Source organism: Telmatherina bonti (genome assembly GCF_933228915.1).
Source record: "Telmatherina bonti genome assembly, chromosome: 2".
Taxonomy (NCBI): Eukaryota; Metazoa; Chordata; class Actinopteri; order Atheriniformes; family Telmatherinidae; genus Telmatherina; species Telmatherina bonti.
Window position 1 is genome coordinate 23726560 of NC_136620.1, and position 22406 is coordinate 23748965.

The window sequence follows — 22406 nt, forward strand, 5'->3', positions numbered from 1 at the left end:
ATATATATATATATATATATATATATATATATATATACATATATATATATATATAGCACACTTTTATGAGTCAAATTCGTGAAGTTAATTTGTAAAAGCAAAAGATAGATTTTAAAAAAGTGTACATGTATAAATTGTGTTTTCTTACAACACTTGTTTTCATCCATATGGTATCAACCCATAAACGGTGGCGTAACCCCTCTGCACACACTCACCCAGGCTTCATGAGTCATCAACAAGCATACACACACAAACAAGGCACCCACACACTGACACACAGAGGGCAGCGAGTGCACAGCTCGGACATGAATCTCCCTCCACGGGCTGGAAGAGTTGGGTTACTCATGAGCCCATAAACATGTCCTGGCAGCAGTCCAAGGCACTGCACTGTAATTACAAATGCTCGAAACGAAATATAAAAGACCCTTCCTCTGTAAGACCGTGTCCCGTGCTGCAATTAGCCTCCCTGTAGAGAATTATCACCCTTCAGCAGCCACCATTGCAGTGAGTGGAGCCCTTTAATTGGCAGAGGGTCCTCCTTGGTTTGCTGAAAGATGGCCGTCGCATCTCTCTTTGTCCTCCGTCACACTCTGTTTTTCCTTCAGTCTGAGATTCCACCTTGCACTGGCTCCACATACATATGCGCACGGCAAGAGAGCCACATGTTAACAGCCACCTTAACGCTGCACAGCATGTACATGCCTGCATGTGTGAACCGAACATACTGTGCCGCATGTGCGGAAAGTCACTTATTATGCTCACAAGTACACGCAGATGCTCCTCTTCGCCCACGCACATGACACTGTAGGCTCTTCAGTAATACAGCATGCCAAAGTGCGTGCACGTATGCAGCAAGTGGGTGATTCTGGGCAAGACCAAGGCCCCGGCAGAGCTTGTGTGTTGGTGTTGGGTGAGCAGTAAGTTGGCTGATGTACAGGGCAGCAGAGAGGGGTGCAGTGTGTTACATGTTCCGCTAATGAGTTTTCTTGGCCAGACGAAGCTGTAGGGAGGGCTTATTAGTAAACAGGCTACGAAGAGAAGACCCTACAGCCCCTGGGCTCCGGTAGAAGGCTCTCTTAACTCATCACGCTTCATTTTTGCTTGACCTTATTGTTTTCTATTTGGTCTTGGTTGATGCAAAATTCTCAATGTCAATTTGTCTCATTCTCTCCCTCTTGTAGGCAATCAGATGGGGGCATTAGCGACAAGCATTTCACCAACAAGTGATGTCATGGACAGGCAGAACGGGGATCCCAGGAGCATTGTAAGTAGTGTAAAATCTTATTAATTTAATATGTTTTTAGTGGGAAAATATATTGTTATGCCTTGTGCCGTATATAATGAAACTGGTTCTGTAATTACAAGCTGTGCAGGTTTCATTTGTTGCATGCATGATATTTAACCGCTTTGTCTATTTTTGTTCTGATTCTGGGACTTATGATAATGTGAACCTGCATTAGATTAAATCATAATGCCTGGATATTGTGGCTTTATCCCATTTAACAGGCCAAGTGGTCCCAGTGGCTTACCAGTGGAGTACATTAAGAAACAAAACGTAATCTTTTGTGCACATGCAGGCTAATCTTAATTGTCCACTAGGCTCAGTGGAAGACTTGATTCTCTCTGTGCCTGGTCCCGGATCTGTTAGAAAATGGCTTCCACTCTGTGCCTTCCAGCTCTCAGCTCCCCACCGCCATTTTGTGTATCGCTGCCAAAGTAGTCAGGTAGCAGGAGGAGAGGGACGGAGTAAAGCGGTAGAGAAGAAGTGGGTGCATCTGGACCCTGAGTTGAGGAGCATATTAAGTGGTCGCAGCGTCTGATGCACTTTTTCCTCATGAAGAGATGTTTCTCCTTTCTTCTTTTTTTGTTTTCTGGCTGAGTAAAGAAACAAGCTGTTAATTTTCTCTAAAAATCTGACCTTGGTAGACTCTGCAAATGGCTCTTTATCACATGGGGGCAAATGTACTGGCAAAGGCCAAATCTGCAACATGTCCACCCTCACCCCCCCACCACCACCCTTCATCCATTCCTTCTCTCTCTCCTTCGACAACCTGCCAGCTTATAGTTTTTTAGCGAGTGTGCCTGACAAAGGTTTCCCTCTGCTCCTAAACCCCTCTCTAGCCAAAGCTGTGGCTTCATCTCCAACTGTGTCTGTATCATACACACTTAGTAACCCCGAGCGCTACCCTTCAACCACAAGCTATAACTAGCTGCAAATCTGCGCCAGGCATTTAATTTCATGTGCAGATGTTTTTTAAATCATCCTTTCATCTGACTCTACAACCACAAATGCCAAATTCAGTTTTCAGTAAGGTGTAATGCTGTTTTACTCTTTATTGACCGATGCAGACATTACTTGACTAAGTCACACAGAATCATTTCACTAAAATTATTTAAGAAGCTAAATGATTATTGACCCACAATTTCATGAAACCAAAAATAATATTCCTTACATTCCATGTCCGGTTTGATTTGAGATAAGCTTCCAGTTTGTTTTTTAACTTTTGGCTTAATTTTACTTGCTGTTGCTCTGTTAAGTACTGACCATATAGCTTTGTAGTGCAACATTTACCTATTTTTGGTGGGGAAAACATTCTGACAGCTTACACAGACAAGCCGCTCAGGAGTTTATATCTGCATATGTGCTTTTGGCTCGAAGTGATGCAGTATAAAGTCATGTACTGTATTAGGCTGTCTCTTTGCTGCCTTGTATCTGATTTAGACACTAGGTGTAAAATATAGCAGAGGTCCCTCCAGCAGTAAAAGCTGGCCTATTTAGGCCTGTCACAGACAAGCTCTCATGGAAACAGTCAGTCAGTCAGAGGTTCTGCTAACAGCTCAGAATGCACTCTGTCCCCTTTGGCTGCTCACTCCTTAATCTGGCCATGTGTTTGCATATGGGACAGAGTGATATCCATATTGTGTTTGTGGAATAAATTATGAATGCCATTGCATAATCATTGCCAGTTTCTGGGGCATATCGCTCTATCATCTACCCAGAGACCAAAGCATGAATACATTTACCCAGCCTAGACCTCTTGGAATTGATGCTGTGAAGCTGGCCTGCCTGTGTTTGTTTATGGTTATATAGAGCAGATGGCCATGCAACATGGTCGCGTATCACATGCAGGCTGCATTGAAAGAACTGCCACACACACAAATGTTTTTGGGAATCAAATGCACCCTATTTGATTCAAGGCCACAAAAATACATCATTATTCTTGCAGAGCTCACCAGGGGGAAAAAGTCTTAAATCTCTTTATCAGACAACATTGCTATATGTCTTTTTTTTTCATCCTGGCAGCTCTTATGGAACTGTAGGTACTGGCACTCCAAGCTGCTGCTAAATCAAGCTTTTCAATGCTAACTGTGGTCAACTGTGCTGTATTTACAGCCTCAGCGTTCAGCTCTAACTACTGACCACAATAGCAAGACTGACGACACTCAGTCGGGAAGTAACAAACTCTTCAAGGTTACAAAGCATACAGATCCCTGTCTGTCCACTCTGGCTGTCCGTCTGTCAGCTGAAGTTCATATGCAGGCAGAAAGGTATTTGTCCCACCCTCTAAATATAGCTGGCGACAGATGCATCTCAATGGGGTACTGCCCAAGCTGAAAGGGGCCCTGCAGGCAGGCCAGAGTGGAGCAGGACATGTAGACTTGTCAGGACTATAGGCTCTTCTAATAGGCCGAAAACCTGCGGGACACAAGCAGCCACTGCGCAGTGCACGATTCATGATGCCAAGAATACCTCGCCTGTGAGCTTCATCGTCAAAATCTTCAGCATTTCAGATAAATGAATGAGATGAATATGCTCATACAATAGATACATTCGAGATTTGAATAATGTTTAGTCTAGATAAATGCGTCACGATCTTACTTCACATAAAACAGGAAGTACCCCAAATGTAGTCATGCTTTAGTAGTGTGATCATCTTTGCATCTCAAACTAATTTGTGATTTATGACAACGTATCATTCACATGTAGACATACTGCATAAATAGCATAAGTGTTTACTTTTGTTATGTAAATTGGGGTTTCTAGAAAGGATTGTCCTCATATGTGGATTGGCAAGCCGATAGCACTGATGTTAAACCAGTCCAGCTGTGTGTGTGTGTGTGTGTGTGTGTGTTTGTATGCATGTGTGGCTTATAAAGCTTTTATAGTCCTTTTATTTTTTGTGTCTTCTATAAAACCAAAAATTACAATAGCTTAATGTTTAGTAATTAAAGAAAAAAAATCGACTGTTTGAATGTGTTTGTTTGTGGGAAGTGATATTGTAAAATGAAGAGGTACAGAGATTTTGTTAAAAAGTTTTTACAGGCTTCAGTGGCTTTATATAAAAGCAAGAAAACGCTGGTCTCCTCTGTTTAAAAAAAAAGAAAAACATGATCCTAAGTGCTGAACAAATCTTCCGTGATCACTCATTGGCCAAATATTCATATTTAAAATGAAAATATTTCCATAAATCAACTTTATGTTTTCAGTTCTCCCAGTAATGCCAACAGGCAACTGGTTTATATCAATTCAGTTATCTCACAATTCTATAGATAAAATATGAAGACCAAAATCGTATTAGCAACATTACAAAAACTAATATCCTTGAACAACCTTCCCAATAGCCAGATGAGAAAAGGGCCTCAACTTCCTCGCCAACCACCACTTCTGGATTAAAATCTGCAATAATGTTTTCTCCTTGACCAGCAACAAAAGTGTAAAAATCATACAGTACAAAACCATTCACATTCAAACCCAGAGGAAAATGTTTTAAATGGGACAAACACATTCTCACAATGCACTGTGGGCTCCGTCTACTTTCATGCATATAGACATGTTCACCCTTTCATAGTTTTTGGACAGCAGTAATTTGTTAATTCTCCTCTGTTCTGAGCTGCAGTGTATACCGCCATCACTGTGTTTACTTGATAATCTCACAGAAGTTGGTCATAATTTCTCCATCTTCTAGAAGACTGTTCTTCAAAGGTGAAAATCCAAAAACTCTTTGCATGTCTGTTGCTGGAGCAGCCTCCTCACAGAATATATCATACTCAAAAAAAGACCTCATTCAACATCAATATTAATAATAATAATAATAAATCTGTTTTCAATTACATGATGGATGGATGGATGGATGGATGAATAGATTATTTTGTCATATCACTAGGATTGAAAAAATAGTTTATTGTTTATAAATTATTTTCATGTGAATTCAAGGCAAATTATAAGGCAATGCTCCCGCTCACCCAGTGCAGGCCATAAGTTGTGTCTTTTGTGTCTCATTATCTTAAGAGATACAAAAACACAATAACAAATATAAATATGTTAGGGATTGGGGTGCCGTGGGGGTGTAGGTGTGTATGGCGGTGCCCGTATTGGCACGGCATCCATCCCAACAAATTGAATATGTCTCTGATGATCTTGAATGGTTTATTCCTCTCCTTTTCATTCCCACTGTATTGGCGTAACAGTTATTATTAAAAGTATATAAGACACAGTTATTTATCATTTTCTTCCTATTATGAGGCTCTTTTCCATTCATTTTATTTATTCACTTTTATTTTTTATATCCCAATGACAACGTGTATTATTTATGATATGCATCATTTTCCTAAACCTTCTCACAGCCATTTTCATACCTGCCCCCACTTTTTGTATTTTCTTCTGTTCCATGTAAGAGGGAAAGCACCATAACTCAGTGGGGTGGTGCCTTGTAAGAAAATATCACATTCTGGTCTGTCAACAAAAGCAGAAATTAGTTCTCACCTTCACCTCTCTGGTCTTTATAAACACTATAAATATGCTGTTATCAGTTGCATTCTGGAGTATTTGATCAGAACCTGATAACCTCGAAGGAAGAAAGAACCATGTGGTTTGTCTCAGCTTTATGCGTTTGTTTCTGGTTCCAACACAGAAGTAGATCATCACGAAAGGGGCTGGTGAAGTGTTCCACACAAAAGATAAAACAGTGGTTTGTTTCTTTACTTAAGTGTCACATCTTTATACATTTATGGCTATTTTCCTGAAGTTACCTAACATTTCAGTTTAAATTATGAAACAACATCATGTCCAAGGTGTCCTAAAATGAAATTTCAACCAACAAGATGATTCTTTGTCGTGCTGCATCGTGCTGATATACATGCACCTCTGCATGTTTTCGTGTACATGGGATTGTACACTGTGTGTGAGAGATGAGAAGCAGCTGGCAAAGGTTGGGCTGAGTGGTCTGAGCAACCCCTGCTGTGTGCCCTGTCATTATAATGATTAGGATCACTTTTTTACATTTAAAGATGGGGAATGAGGCCGCATCGGGATCAGCTAAGTCTCCCTAATCCAGCCCTCTTCTCCTGGCATGTTTATGGCTCTGCTGGGGGATGGAGGGGTAAGTCACTGGGGCCAGTTTATCTCACAGCCTGACAGGCAAACGCACGTACAGTGTTACAAACTTGGGCCTGGGTCCATGCACTCTCCACCATATACGCTGATTCTCACACTGAAACGCCACCTGTACACAACTGCATACAGTACGCATGCATTCATGCGTAGCTGAAGCACCACACATACCCAAGCATGCATGTCCATAGACTCATAAACTCTGTGTTCTTTACCTCTTCCAACACACACTTGCACATGATTTGCAAGCCTAATATCGGCCTCATGCAGAGGTGACGGGGAGGTCAGCCTGTCTGACTTTGAGCAGAATCCCCCTGTGGCTTGCCCCGGCCATTCCCCTTGGCATGTGTAACAGGACCTGCCCATGCAGCCTCTCCTCTTTCCCCACTCCTGTCCCTCCCACCCCTTCTTGCTGCCTGCCCCTTGGCCCTGGTATAAATAGATGGGTGTCTGAGTTGGGAGTGGAGGGCTTATGCACAGTAGCCGTGCTTCTCTTTATAAATGCTCCACCATGTCTATCTGGATTTGTTCTGTCTGCACCTTTTCTTTTGTGGCAGGAGGGTGCTTATGTAGATGCTGACCAGGGAGAAACCAAACAACACATGGGAATCCAATATTAGCACATAGTTACAATAGAATAAAGAATCACCCAAAAGCATCCAGACACTCTTGCGGTGCAAAAACAAAATATTCTAAATAGTCATATCGGACAGCCACAAATCAGTTCTCAATAAAAGTTATAACAGAGAGACCTGTCTGAAGGCGCTGCGGATGCCAGGCAGTTTAGGAGGAACACAACAAATCCATATTCAAACGATGTCAGCTACATTTGTGGGGTTTTATTAACCTGTTGTTTCCAGAGCCAGTGGGGTACCATTTTGCAAACATCTCAGCAGATTTTGAATAAAACATCATTTTTAAAAAAGAAAAAAAAAAGTCTAATTAAAAACTTTATCCACAAATCATTTGGAACTTAACAAATTATTGAGTCAGAACTACTTACATTATAGCATGATAGATAGCAGAAACATACAGAAACAAAGACTTGAGGTTGCAGATTGTGTATAAGCTTCTTTTTCTGAATTATCCACCCACTGACTGACCACAGACCGCCAGAACCCCTGAGATCAAGTTACAAGGTTACAGCACTCCACCGCACTATCACTGCAGTCAAACTGCTTCGGCATCGATTGATGGGCATTGTAGCACTTTAGACTCAAGTATGATTAAATTCAAGTGACTTTTCAACCAGAATATGCTCCTGTTGTGAACACCGTGTGAAAATTAGATGACGTAAATGAATATCACGTTTGGCCTCATTTCCCCCCTAGAGTGCATTTTTTGCCTAAACTTGTGCAAGTGAACACATATGTGTATTTGAAGCTCTGTGTGTTTTATGCACATGTGTGCTTGCCTCACTGTGTCCATCCATGTTTGCTGACATTATGAGATGATGAGGTGCAGAAAGCAGGACTTTGCACCACAAGCTCCTCTAAACAGCTAATGGAGGTGTGAGGCCCGAGCGGCGTATCGGTTACAGACGCTGTGCTTTCAAGTAAAGGAATGCTTGCTGAGTTTGCACACTTTTAAGGAGGCTGATCTTTAAGGAGGGACAACCTCTCAATAAAGGAGGTGTTTTTAGATTGCATGGCGTAACTGTACAAAAAAGGCCTAATGAGTGCACATAAGGGTAAAGGCTTGTGTGTGTTTGTCAGTGTGTGCATGTTTTACATATCACTCTCCTGCAGTATGTGCATGTCTATGTGCGTGAGTGGGAATATTTCCCTGTCACTGGATGATGCCAACTGGCTTCACTTGAAAGCAATAGCTTTCCTGGACATGCATTCTATTGGTCAGGACCCCAGAGCCATATACTATATTAGACTGAAGTACAACCAGTCAGCACACTGACAGGATAGTGTACCTTGACCCTGCCTTCTGAAGTTGGGACCTTGTGACACTGAACAATTTGCGGGACTGCAGGACAAGCCTTGACTTACACACACTGACACTTTTTTATATAAATTTCTACTGTTTAAGGACTTAAACTCCTTACATATTAATGCTTAAAAAATGTGCTTGTGTAATGTATGTAAATCAAGGACATGCCTTGATTTACACACACTGACATTATATATATATATATATATATATATATATATATATATATATATATATATATATATATATATATATATATACATATTGTTACGACCCAGACTCTGCTAGGGCAATTGAGCCGCACAAAAGAAAAACCTGTGGCCAGGTGTACATGTGGACCAAGACAGATTTATTGTCCAAGGGGGAAGACAAGGCAAGAATAGGCCAGGAATGGCCTCAAAATAGCCAAACCAAAAGCAAAACAAGCCCGTAAAGTGGTTATCCAACAAAATACAGCACTGGTTTTAACTATTCCATAACAAAAACTAACAGACATAACAGGACTGGATTTTATACAAAGTCAAAAAGTCCTTCCAGAACTACAACACGGTAGAGCCACAACACAGGCAGAGGGCAGACCACTACTGAGCCAGTGGTAGCCGTTGAATGAAAGACTCCTGGTGTCTTTTAAGTCCTGGTGATTAGTGGAGTCAGCTGAGTCCGGAGTTCCAATTATCCAATGGGCAGGGTGGAGATGAGCAGGTGACATGAAGGACCGATCCCAGCCAGGAGGCAGCAATCAGAGTTATGTTTGAGCAGGAATCCCAGCTGAAGGTTCAGAATTAGTAAACTGAAAAACAATACAGGCAGCCGTAACACACACACACACATATATATATATATATATATATATATATATATATATATATATATATATATATATATATATATATATATATATATATATATATATCCAAACATATGTTTCTACTGTTTAAGGACTTTAACTCCTTACATATTAACGCTTATAAATGAGCTTGTGAACTGCACCTTCACTGAACTTTTCTACAAATCATAATTCTTCCAGCCCTGTTCTATATCATATTCAAACACAAAATCTGGTCATTTTTGTTTAATTTGTTTAAATGTCCCCTAAAACAAAATGTATTTGAAGTGAATTAAATTCTTGCACAGCATTCTCTGTGTAGCTCTGTTTGTACATTTATCTTAAGTGAGTGCATACAACAGATTTCATCTCTGTCTGCAAAATGTCAGTGCACTCCTCATGTGTCTGTGTGTGCTTGTGCATACTTACAATCCACACCACTATCGTGTTAAGTAAGGCAGTGTTGAATAATGCAGAGAGCCTCAGACTCACCACTGAGCAGGCACAATGGGGCCTCTCAGCTGAAGACATACCGTTCCGTAACGTGCAGTGTTATACTTTAGCGCTCTCACATATAGGTATTATAACTGTAGCTGACGAAGATTGCCCTCACATGACTCGGCCACATCAAACTTTGTGACAGGTGGACAAGTGGAATGGTGTGGTTTTCTAATGACACATACATGGAAGCGTATACAATTTCATGTAAGAATTGGAGGGAATGAACTTAAACTCAATCTGTATGCTAACCTGGACATTTTTTTTTTCCACTAAAAGAAATTAATCTCTCATAAAAAATGGTCAACTGGGATGTGTGCCATTAACACCCACATCACATCTAAAAGTCATCATGGTAAAGTGTTTGTCCAGCTCCGCTGTTGCAAAAGTAACATTCTCCCTCTTGGGTTTTTTTTTTTTTTTTTAGATGAAGAGTACCTGATGTGCCCCTGAAGCCACGGTGGAAGGAGGAGGCGAGAGGCCAGCCACCCCACCCACCTGACCACCCATGCACCCATGCACCCCCCTCCCCTCTTCTCCCCTCCTCCCCAACCCTCTCTTTTGCATGTTACAGAGCAGGGGAGAAGCATTAACAGAGGCAGCAGCTGTGGCCTTCTGCTCCACACATGTGGGCCAGGATCAGAGCTAGTTTGAGCTTGCCCACTCACAACACTGTACGGTAATGTTAACACTCTTCCCTCAGAACCAAAACAAAGTAACGGTGTGTTATACAGATCGTTCAGTGTTTAGTTACACTTTAGTTAATGTTTTATTATTATTGTTATTTTTATTCATAATTACATCAAGTAGAGGATGAAATAGGATATGAGATTACTTTTTATATTAAATTATTTGCTATTATATAATGTCTTATATTAAAAATGAAAAAATATTTGCCCCACTGTTTGTCAATCTCCCCATTACCTTCCATTCATTGCTAAACTCTAAACATGACCAACTTTAGATTAAATTTTGTGTGTGCAATGTTGTGTTTCAAATATTTCGGATGTTTAACAATTATAGAGCAATGTAAGTTACTTAGAAGTTGGATATGGAAATATCTTGGCCATGCAATTTGTTTAGGATATGGGTGCGCTGTTGGATCATTTGAATTCCCCCTCAGCTGGAGTCGTGAACTCAGAGACCCAGTTTTCACATTATGCTCTGTGCACACGGACTCCTTTGACAGCAGTGAGGTGTCAGAGTAGAGCGGCATATGTGTTTGTGTTTCTGTGAATCATAACTGCTGTTTTGCATTCAGTGAGGTGTGTCAAATCCAATTACAGGCATGAACAGGGACCTGAAAGGACTTTGATTTTAAAGACTGTCCTTTGGGGTGAGGTAGTAGGTTGTATAGTTTTAGGGTAATACCCTTCCTGTCAGATAACTATACAACTTACTGTCTTTCCTGAAGTGGCTGTAATGTCTTCAGAGGCCATTTTTGGAGTGTCTGGATCCACATCGACATCGGAAAGCACATGGTTACCCACTGAATGGACACAGGACCTCATTTGAATGTTGTGTTAATATTTCCTCATATCTCATTATGCACTGTATACAGCTGGAGTGTCCACATTATATCTGCTCTCTTGCCACTTCCCTACTTTGCACCCAATAAACTACTTTTATGAATCATATATTGTAGAAATTAAAGCTTGACTCAAAAAGTGAATGACTTTTTATTGTCAAAATATGAATGAGTGGTATACTGCCGTTTACACAATATTTCACTACATCTTGATGGTGAGGTTTCCAGCATATACTGTAGGAGCTTTCTGATGTTCGTACGGGGTGAGGTAGTAGGTTGTGTGGTTTCAGGGTAGTGATTTTGCCCAATCAGGAGATAACTATACAACCTACTGCCTTCCCTGAAGGGCAGCAATACTACTCCAGACAGACATCAGGAGGCATCATGTTCACATGATGTGAGAAGCTCTCGAAAAACAGCAAACCAAACCAGCTCGACTGTTTGGCTCTGACCCTTCCCTTTACTTGGAGAACCGGCTTCTACTGTCAATCATGTTATAGCAGCAGGAAGGAGAAGCAGGTAAAGTCTTTGCATTCATGACTTGGATTTTCTGCTTCAGTTAATTTTAAATAAAAGATAAGATGATTAATCTTTAATGTTCTGTGCTTTCATTTTTTCCTCACATTCTGTGCTTCATGTTGGTGGCAAATGACTCCCAGACTTGTTGCTCCGTCTTGGGTTTTTTTTTTTTTAAAATCTTTAACCCTCAATACACAATCTATGTCCTCATCGTCTACCAAATTCTGGAGCTCCATTGGTCTACATACATCAATCAGTAAGTCTTAAAAACCGGAGAGCAAAGCAGAGCAGATGGAAAGAGGAGCCATGGCACAGTCTCACCTCCTGGGCTCCAGCATGATTCATATGACAACAGATGATGGTTACAGTATTCTGTCTCTCTCTGGCCTGCATCTCACATAAATACACACTCACACAGATAACGAGGTGAGTGCCAGACGGTGTCAGGCCAACTTTGGCATCAGACCTGCCTCACTGTCTGAAACTGCAGCCCTGTATCTCATATCAAGGTCAGGCATTGAGTGAGAGCCCTCGCTAACCCCTCTGCTGTCACTCATCAGCCACATAACCAGCCAGACTTTGTGTTACAGATTTGCCATCAATATTTTTTCGATACATTTGTAATTCTGACAACCTTCGTGCTGCCTCAGTGATCGCTCATTTGTAACACTTTCTCCATCTTCTATAGATCAGTCATCAGTGAACCTTCAGGCTTTTTCACATATTCACCTCTAAGCATAGCACTGAGCTGTAACATTGCAATGCAGGACATCGCCACTCTGTGTCTAGACCATAGTCGGGTGTATTTGTAAGTGGGCAGCGCTCACCTTGTAGCTGCCGCCCCCCCCCCCCCCCCCCAGCAGCCACCAAACTGAATTGATTTGAGCCTTAGCCATGGTGATAGAGCTAAGGGAGTTGCATACTAAACCTGATGAGACAATGGCTCTGTGTGCATCCTGTCTCAGGGGTTGCATCCCCAAAGGCCATCCTTCATCCATCAACTCCTCCTGCTTCGCAACTCCACAGAAAACCATGTCAAACACTTTGAAATTCACTGAGATGTGTTTTTTGTACAGTAAAGAAATAATTAATACATTTAAGGTTTTGTTATGAAATATAAGATTATGAAATATAAAAGTTTGATAATGTTAGGGTTAGGTGTTGTTTTATTTAGAGTTTCATGAAATTTAAAAAAATATCCACAGTAGGGGTTTTCGAAGCCTTTGTATGATGTTAACCCCCTATTACTGGAGTCGTCTTATTGACTGAAAGCTAGTGGATAAAATTGAAGCTTCTGTTTAAACAAATCGCATAAATATACTATCGAGCAGTTAGCCATGTCTGAAAATATAAATAAAATTAAGGAAAGGTTAGCATTGTTTCCACATCGATTCTGCCACATTGTGAGCTACAGTGATTAATAAGAATTCAGTTTGACAATTATTAATGAAATAGCATTGTTTATTCAGTTATCATACAGCTTATCAGCACCAATGTGTGATTATTCTAGACATAAAGCAAATATTTTGATTGATCACAAATATATTGTACTCCCAATACTACTAGTTACCAAAATATTTACATGGCAAAACCGCCACCTAGTGGAGGATCATGTTGCTTGTTAAAGGTCCAACTTATGTACAGTTTGGTGATCAGTCTAGTCCAGTGGTGTCCTGCTCTGGTACTCAAAGGCCACAATCCTGCATGTTTTCAGTGTATCCCTATTCCAGTACACCTGACTTAAATTAAGTCATTGAGTCCTTGTACAGACCTTCATAGGCTGTTGGATCCATTTATTTCAAATCAAGTGTGCTGAAGCAGTGATGCACTGAAAACTTGCAGGACAGGGGCCCTCGAGGACTGACTTTGGACACACCTGGTCTAGACTTTTAATTATGTTGTCTAAGAAGATGTGGAAAAATCTCTACAATAGAAAAAACAAGGTGATATTTTCTTTAATTTCACCAAATGATGCAAACTCTGATGAGGCAAAGAAGAATAAACATGCATATGGAGGGCGTTGACAAAATAATGTAGGTCATTTAGCTTTCACGTGTCTTCAATGATGAATGAATTATCAAAAGTTTTCCCAATGAACTTAATGTATTTAACTTTTTGTGCTCATTAATTAATAATTTGTTCAATTAAATAATTTCAATTAAATTAAGTGATTTAAAAGAAATCATATGCATGGACTGATTGCATGACCAATTGGACTTAATGACCAGGAATAGAGCACTTTCAGATAGTTTCAGGGTCTATAAAAGTTCTTAATTCTTATAAGCCTCCCGAAAGAAAGAGCAAACAAAACTTTCCATGGCCAACCAGTTCTGTTTTAGCTGCCTCCATTAAACTAATTCTTGTAAACCAACAATTGGCGATGAAAAGCAAAAATTGGAACGAGAAAGCTGGACTAAGACCATATATGGATTATTCCAAATGAGCTGGATTGAATCAGTCTGATCAAATAGTTTAAAATACATAAAGGTTTTGTTTTGAATACTAATAAACTGACTAAAAGGTTATCTATTTAGATGCAGCTTTTGACAGATTACTCGGCAAAAAACTTGGCAGTTTTTTTTTTCTTTTCTTCTTATCCATATTGTAAATGGGTTAAATTTGTGATGTGGGTAGTTCAAACGAAATAAAGCTAAATTAGTAACTTATCCCAAATGTATATTGGCGCAGGTATCTAGGTTTTGTAATGCTCTCTGGTATTTTTAGTGAGCGTTTAATGTTGGTGTTTCTTGGCAACAGATGGCAGCAGAGGACTGTCTGCTGCTAAACCTTCATGGTGACATGCTTACACATGGTGTGTTAGATTAACTCTTGTGAAAGATTAAAGCTGCTTAACACCTGAAACTTGGACAGTTTTCCAGTGGTGGGGAATAAAGAGGATGACTATAAAACTGGAAATAAAATAACATTCATATTGTTATAAGTTTCAGATGGGATAGATGCATACAAGTTGTCTTAACTATCTATATCCAGATAGATAGATAGATAGATAGATCCATACATACATACATATATACATGCAAGCATGCATACATACATCCATACATGAACTACAAGGACGAGATATTTAATGTTCAATCTAATAAACATTTTGAGTTAGACACGTGCAACACTTTCCCAATAAGCTGAAGTAACAGGAAGTTACATTCCTCAACAGGAAGAGTTGAGGAATGCTAAAAAAAAATAAAAAAAAAAACCTGTTTGGAGTATTTAGCAGTTGAACAGGTTCACTGGAAACAAGAGTGTCATTATTATAGGTATAAAAGGGGAATTCCCGAAAAGGCTGTGTTGCATGAATTGGATTATCTTTAGATCATTATTATATCTTTTATTTATTTATTTATTTATTTGCATTAGTTTGAGAAGTAGATGAAGAGAACTAAAGCTGCTGGTTGGTCGTGGTTTTTTTGGTTTTATTTTATTTTATTTTTTTGTTTTGTTTTTGCTGCGATGGACTGGCGAGCTGTCCAAGGTGTACCCTGCCTTTCGCCCAAAAGACTGCTGGGATAGGCTCCAGCTTCCCGGCGACCTATCATTGGATTAAGCAATCAGGATAATGAATGAGTGAATGTTTTGATTTTGTTGTTTTAATGAAACAGCTAGATGATTTTGTTGTTACTGTATTGGTTCTATATTACAGAACTTAAATTTAGATGGACTTGCCCTAATCATTAGCTGTTCATTTAATTGCCATTCACCTGATGTCATTTAATAACTGACTTACAACATGATCAAAGCTCTTACATTTTATTTTACTTTTAAGTCAGAAAACACTGACATGATCGTGTTTACATTTTTGCAGATATTCTAACAAATTAATCTTAATTTGCTGCACTGTGATTCTGGTTGTAGCAGCCATTATAAACATTTCCAAAAGGTTCAATCTGTTCCTATTCATAACCATGAATGATCTCATCAGACTCCTGCTTCAGTTTGTTTCATTGCAGCTCAGTTCAGGCACATACTTGTAAGAAAATGGGGCAAGAGGTTGTCCTTGTTTTATCAAGATGTGGAAAGCTCTCTGAGTCCCCCCCCCCTAATTGTGAAACCAGCTGCTGTCCAGACAGAAAGTCTTGACCAAAGCCCATTACTGTGGACTGTCTGCTTTCTACAGTAATGTTGCAATGAGCCATATCTCAAGAATGCAATTTGTATCCATAACTTCTCCAAATGGAGAAATCACAAGTGGGCTCAAAATCCTGCAGCCAATATCCTGTTGCATGCACTGAAACTGTGAATGCAGGATTCAGAACTGACTGTTGCTTTTAACTTGCGAAATGTATGTCAAAACCACAGGCAGAAAACTAGCTGACATAGCAGCTAAAAATTCAAACTTTGTTGACCATATCTTAAAGAAAATAAATGAAAATAAAAAGTCATACAAAAATCATAAATCGGCTTCCAACTTTGTCATTTAACAGCAGACAGGTCTGCTTTGCAGGATAGAGCCTTCATGAACATTCATGAACAAATAAATTCTTTTGAAATGAATAATGAAAGCTGAGTCGCAGTTGCAAGCCAGTCATTTGTGAGGCCTTTTTTTTTTTTATTATTTATGAACAGTCACCACTGCCTTCATGTGACATGTGCCATCATGGGAGTCTGATCCCCAACATGCTCTATTCATGTCAATGTGTCAACAGTGTAAAAGTATTATTCCTAAAACAAGTACTGTGAGTTTTATCCACATGTTTGCTAAAAATTTATGCTGACCTCTGAGTTTAATTTTATCTTTATTTATATTTTCACTGTATTTTTTCTATATTTTATCTTGTATAGTAGATTGTATAAAGGTTCATATTGTTTTATTATATATTATTATACTTATGCATTGGTTTTTGCATGACTAAAATACTTTTGTGTGGAAGTCTTTTAAGTAAAATTGTTTATTGCAGTCTGCTTAGTTTTCATTGTGCCACAAAATCCAAAAGCATGAAACCCTTCAAGAGGAAAGGTTATTTATATAGCACATTTCATCTATAAGTCATGCTTTATATGAAACATTTCAACAGGTGCAGAAGAAACATCAAAAAGTTCCTTTAAAAGAACAGAAAGAGAAACAAAATCATATTAAGAAAGGAGTGTGTAAAAATAATTCTTAAAATTTAACGTAAATTAGCTCAATTCAGTCAAAACTGTTAAAAGCAAGCTACAGCTACACAAATCATGGCCATTTGCTCAGATTCAAAGTTGCTGATTATACCAAACTAACTCAGACCATCTCAAAGACTCCAAACCCTCTTTGAGGCCTGTGCAACAGGATTCTGTGATCTACAGAATCAAACACAGCACTGAGGCGCAACTGAACCAGGGCTGATACAGAACACAGCCAGTCTAATAAACACTTTGACCAGTGCTGCTTCAGTGCTTTGATGAGATTTAAAGTCAGACTGAAAATAAACAAGATTTCTCCTTTGATTCAAAAAGTCATTAAGCTGGTTGTATGACCATTTTTACAACAATCTTGGATATAAAAGAGAGATTAGAAATAGGTTTATAGATCATACTCAGCTTCTATCACTGATCATGTGACTTGCACGTTGGCGATGTTTCTGGGTGCCAAAAAGGTCAACAAAGCAGACATATTGTTACAAGTTCAGCTGTTACAGCTAGTCTTTCTTATGTTGGAAAAAAAATATATAATGGTAAATTTGGGCTGTAACTTTTTGATATCCCAATTTTATTTCCTTGGTGGTGTTGATTAACAGTCTTGTCATTTTTGTCATTTCTTGTAATTACTCATTTCTAGTAACTGTAACTTATAAATATAGCATCAAAATAACTCCTATTTTAAAATTGCATTCATATTTTTGCAATCTGCTGTTTCTTTACTCACATTTGACATGAGCTCCTCAGCTGGAGCTCTGGTATCCATCTCACCATGGATATTTATAAGCTTCTAAGGACTTGTGAGCTTTTAATTCTGCCCTTATGTATTGTGATTATGAATTGACTAGGTCATTTTTAATGTCTTAGTAAGCTAGAGTAGTTATTTCTCCATGAGTTGGCAAATTTGGACGTACATAAACAGGGATTTTAGAGAAACATACAACAAGCCCCGTGATGTGAAGCAGTTTACAGCAAATAAACAGTGACTGGATGACACCCAACATGGCGGCATAAAAGTAATTATGACGTTAGCGAGAATGGTCCATAGTTGTTCAGTATGAAGGTTGCTAAAGTTCTCTTCTTCAGGAGGCGCTGATAGCTGTCAATAGTGTGACACCACAGTAATAATTTGAATAGTTTTCATTCTTAAGTCACTTAACTGAGGTAAACTTTCTGAATCTCTTCTTCATTATTCAACAAATGGTTTTTGTTCTCTACTGCATTCAGACCAAATAACTACTAACATATTATGACTAAACAGACATTTAGAGTTTCTCTTTGCATAAAATCTGCTGACAGTTTTTTTAAGGCATGAAAGAAGCAGAAAGCTTGCAACCATGTAAGCATTTGTAAGAAATCTTTCCAGCTACAGCAGATAAATAAAGTTAAACAAACATTTGTTTCTCCTACTTTGCATGTTAAGGTTATGGATGAAGCTGCCAGAGTTCACATGGAGGTTGAAAGGCTTCAGTGTAATATCTGCTTCAAGGCCTTGAGGCAGTTTGATGCCCACATTGCATAAAAACTTGCAACAAGGAATTGGGACAGCGTATGGAGTGAGGAAACAAGGGCCCAGAAAGATGCAACTGACAAGTGGGATTTGCAGGCTCAGCATCTGGCACAAGCTGAGAAATGGGAGCTGCTTCAGTAAAGGGACAGCTCATTGCAACAGTTGGAACTCTTCTTATCTTGGCTTGTGAGGTGTTATGATTTCTCCAGCTGCCACGCAATATCTGAAAAGAACATCATTTTCTTTTGCACAGTTTATTTGAGACAAGAAGTGAAAAACATCTCATAAATCACACAAGGCAATAAGCCAAAAAAGATTAGGAAATAAACAGATTGTGAACAAATAAACATCAGACTGATGGCACTAATTGAAGCCAAATACATCTAGATGTTTGAAGCCCTGCTTTGTTGGTATACTTGACTAAGTAAATCATTGATGGGTTTTTCATCAGAGGCAGGCCGGAATGACAATATACAACTTCAAAAGACATTGGAAGAAACTCAAAGTTAATTTATTTTTTAGTTAAAATTAAAATGGAGAGTCAAGAGTTTATTTTTTTCATTGATCAACATTATTCAGAACAAATGGGACATTTTGCAGTGAGCAACATCAGCACCATTATCTACTGATAACGAGTCACACACTACACTTATCTACTTCAATATTGTCTATTGTCTGACAACATTGTTTACAACCTTTCAGCAGACGCACAGTTACAGACAGAGGCATGTTGTACATGTTACATGGTCCGAATAGCTTTTTTCTAAATGTAACAGTTTCACCTCAATTAGAGGTACTTTAGACAGGAAAACTACTATCATTACTGCTTTAAAGTCAAGTTATTTGAATGTTTTGCTTCTTAAAAAATTTAATTCCTTTTATGCTACTTGGTCTAACGGGGTATTCAAGCTATATTTAACCTTTCAAAACCAAAGATCCTCAAACTGTGGTTTTTGAGAGCAAATGGTGTTGAACTGTGTCAAAATAGGCATTTTGGAGATCATTGCTGAATGGTTTGTACTAAAATTCCTCTGCCTTGTTTTACTAGAGTTGCCAATATTTTCATATTGTACAATGATTTTACAAATGTTAAGCGCTTTACCTAAATTATTTATCATAAATTAATATTTACATGGCTCAATAAATGCCATGTGTTACCTTTACTGACTCCAAGACTTTTCAAATAGACCTTGTAGTTGCAGCCATTTACTCTTTTCATTACTCAGTATGGAACGACAGAACCAAAGCAGTGGGAGAATGGGTCATTTCAACAATAAAGGTATGTATAAACTCTGCAAAAAGAGATTAATTAGTCTCTCAAGGTGCCAAGAACTTCAACAAAGTTGCTGGTCAACACATATCACACTTCATGAGACCTCATAGGCAGAGGATAGGTCGGCTCAGGGTTGGGTGTGTGCAGGGACTGGGATGTTAGTGCTTTATTTGATGTTGTAGATTTTTGTACTTACTCACCACCTCATCCAGCTGTGCAGCCTGGTTCAACCTTTGCATTAGCAGGGACACTGGACAGTTCCCAAACCAGAGCTGCAAAAAAAAAACAAAACAAAAAAAAAAAACAACAACAACAACAAAACAAAACACAAAACAATTTATTTACTCAGACTTGGTAGAGAGAACAAAGAAGTCTGTTATTGCAAAATACAAGCATACAAGTATACAATTACTTCCACATTCTTCATTCAGAAGTGGCACTTATGCAGCGTTATCCTAACTTCTTACTTGGGTGACAACGGTAAACAAATCTGTCTAGATTCTGATTGTCAGTAAAATGTCTCAAGGCTTTACATAGTAGAGATTAAATGCATTCTATGAGCATAACCCTGCAAAGAATGACTGATATAAATGCTTTTGCTGTAATGCTTCTGCTATTTGCTTTGACAAGTTGTGCTTTTAACAGAACACGATTACTTTAGTGACATACAGTGACCACTTTATACACGCCAGTCTTTTCCCATTCTGTAATTCTGCATGCTATCCATGCATGTATCTAACATATATTTGTTTTTTTTTGTTGTTGTGGAGGACATGTGTTGAATATATTCCTCCACACTTTTGCTTTCCTCTATGCTTTGGTCGCCTGGTGTATGATTAGAGGACTGACTGAGCCTTAGAGCTCTACATGAGCAGAGGAATTGTGGTCATATCCTTGGTTTTTTTTTTGTTTGGAGGAAGAGTCTTTCTGGTGCTTCTTTGTGGTTAGGTGGCGTCCTTCACAAGGCAAGCTGCTGCGCTCTTCCTATTCGCTGAAACTATAGGTGTGTCGGGGGGGTGTGCGCTTTCTCTCAACCAGCTGTCACTCATGACGTCACTTCCGGTGGGGCTGAGCACTATGGCTCTGTTGTGCATGGACGTGGTGGGGGATTTTTGACAGCAGCAAGAAGCGCAGCAGGAAGAAAGTGAGGACGTGATCGGCGGCAGGGGCTTTGTTTTCTTTTCTTTCTTTCTTTTTTTTTTTTTAAATTGTTTGTTATTTGTTGTTTTTCTTCCTGCTTCCCCTCTCCTCTCTGTCTCGCACGTACCACTCATCAGCACAAGGAGTTTCCAGAGGACATGGCGGCTTCGGATTGCGCTGTCTGCTATCTCTAAGGTAGATATTTCCATTTAGCTCTTTTTTGTTACTTAGAAAAAAACCCAAAACAAAGTGCAGCGTCCTCCAGCAGGTCACACTGTCCATCTGTGAGGGAATGCTGTGCTGCACATGCAGAGCTTTGCAGGATCCCAGCAGCGTTTCTTTCCCAGTTTATCATTCAGACACTTATCAGGTGCATGTTTGTTCTTTGCAAGCATTGGGGGAAACTCTCCTAAAATTTTCCAGAATTCCTCGGATGGTTGTTATTGTGTGTTTGGGCAGCTAATCAGGTCCTAGTTTACACGCTTGCGCAGCTTGGTCATCATTAGGGCATCTCTGTGTGATGTAAGCTATTCATTAGTGAGGCTCAGAACAAAGGCCGTTTATTGGCTTGTTTGAACAACTTTTGTTTTGTTTTTCTTTTCTCTTCTTTTCTTTTCAGCAGTTGTTGTGAAGAAGCTACGTTTCTTTATCATGTCTGTTTTTATTATGACAGTGATTAGAATATCCATAAGGTATGCAAATGTTTTTTTTTATTTAGATGAAGATTGTGTTTAGATGGTGACAGACACCTGCAGACCACTTGTATTTGATCTCTGGAGAATATGCTGTTATGTAAAGTGTCTCAAGGAGCTTTGTATGGAACATTGCATTTATGCGTTGTTGCTCAGGAACCCATGTTCCCTGTGTATTTGCTGTTTTTTTAAAGTCTTTTTTTTTTTTTTTTTTTTTTTTTTTTTTTTTTTTTTTGGTGCATTCTCCTATTCATTACCCAGCAGGTAGAATAAATGTTACAACTTTGTCTGTATAAAGTGTTGGAGGTAGTGAAGTGATGGTTAATCTGTAGTGACTGGGTCACAGCCCTGAGAGTAACCTCTTTCTTACGGACTCCTTCCCACGTGTGTCAACATAGAAAACTTACTACTGGCAGTTTCCTACCTATCTGCACTGCATCAGTGTAGTTTGGCTGCAAAAATGTGTTGCTGACCAATTGCATTTTGCAGATTGACTAATTGTTAACTCGGGGTGTTCATTTCATCTCAGCATTTATTTCTCAACAACAATGTTTCAATTATAGTGCAATTGGAAATTTAGATTTAGCTTTATTTGAATTACTCATGATTAGCAGAGTTTTGATTTTGCTCATGGTGTCTGTTGTACAGAAGCCCTTTCTGAAACTGTGAGACTCTGAGAAAGCCCAACTCTACTTGTAAACACTCTGAGATAACACTTAGTCCTCTGACTATCAGACTTTCATGTCGGTCCCGTCGTGTTTGCTAATACCTCAAGCCAGTCGCCACAGGGCTGAGACATGTGCCTAGGGTTCAAAGATCTTCACTCTCAACCAGTTTTACAACCTTATCTTTCTGATGAGTGCTGTTAAAAATCCCTTTACAGCTGTGCAATTCATCAAAGTGACAATGCCCTCTATTCTTTGACAAAGTGGACTGTCGTTCAGTATTTTGTCCCCCATTG

The 22406-nt window shown here is 39.2% G+C and overlaps 1 protein-coding gene and 1 long non-coding RNA gene across 2 annotated transcripts in view; both read left to right on the plus strand.

Moving 5' to 3' along the window:
• The window catches only part of LOC306763099, a 16650-nt gene extending 5932 nt beyond the window's left edge, over window positions 1–10718 (plus strand). The window contains exons 2-3 of the long non-coding RNA XR_013771518.1: window positions 1182–1264; window positions 10084–10718. This is a non-coding gene — a long non-coding RNA (uncharacterized lncRNA). The remainder of the gene's footprint in view (window positions 1–1181; window positions 1265–10083) is intronic.
• Window positions 10719–20740: 10022 nt separating this feature from the next.
• Window positions 20741–22406, plus strand: part of pparab (peroxisome proliferator-activated receptor alpha b) — a 30066-nt gene continuing 28400 nt past the window's right edge. The window contains exon 1 of the mRNA XM_079253954.1: window positions 20741–20948. The gene's annotated coding sequence lies outside the window, so the exon portion shown is untranslated. The remainder of the gene's footprint in view (window positions 20949–22406) is intronic.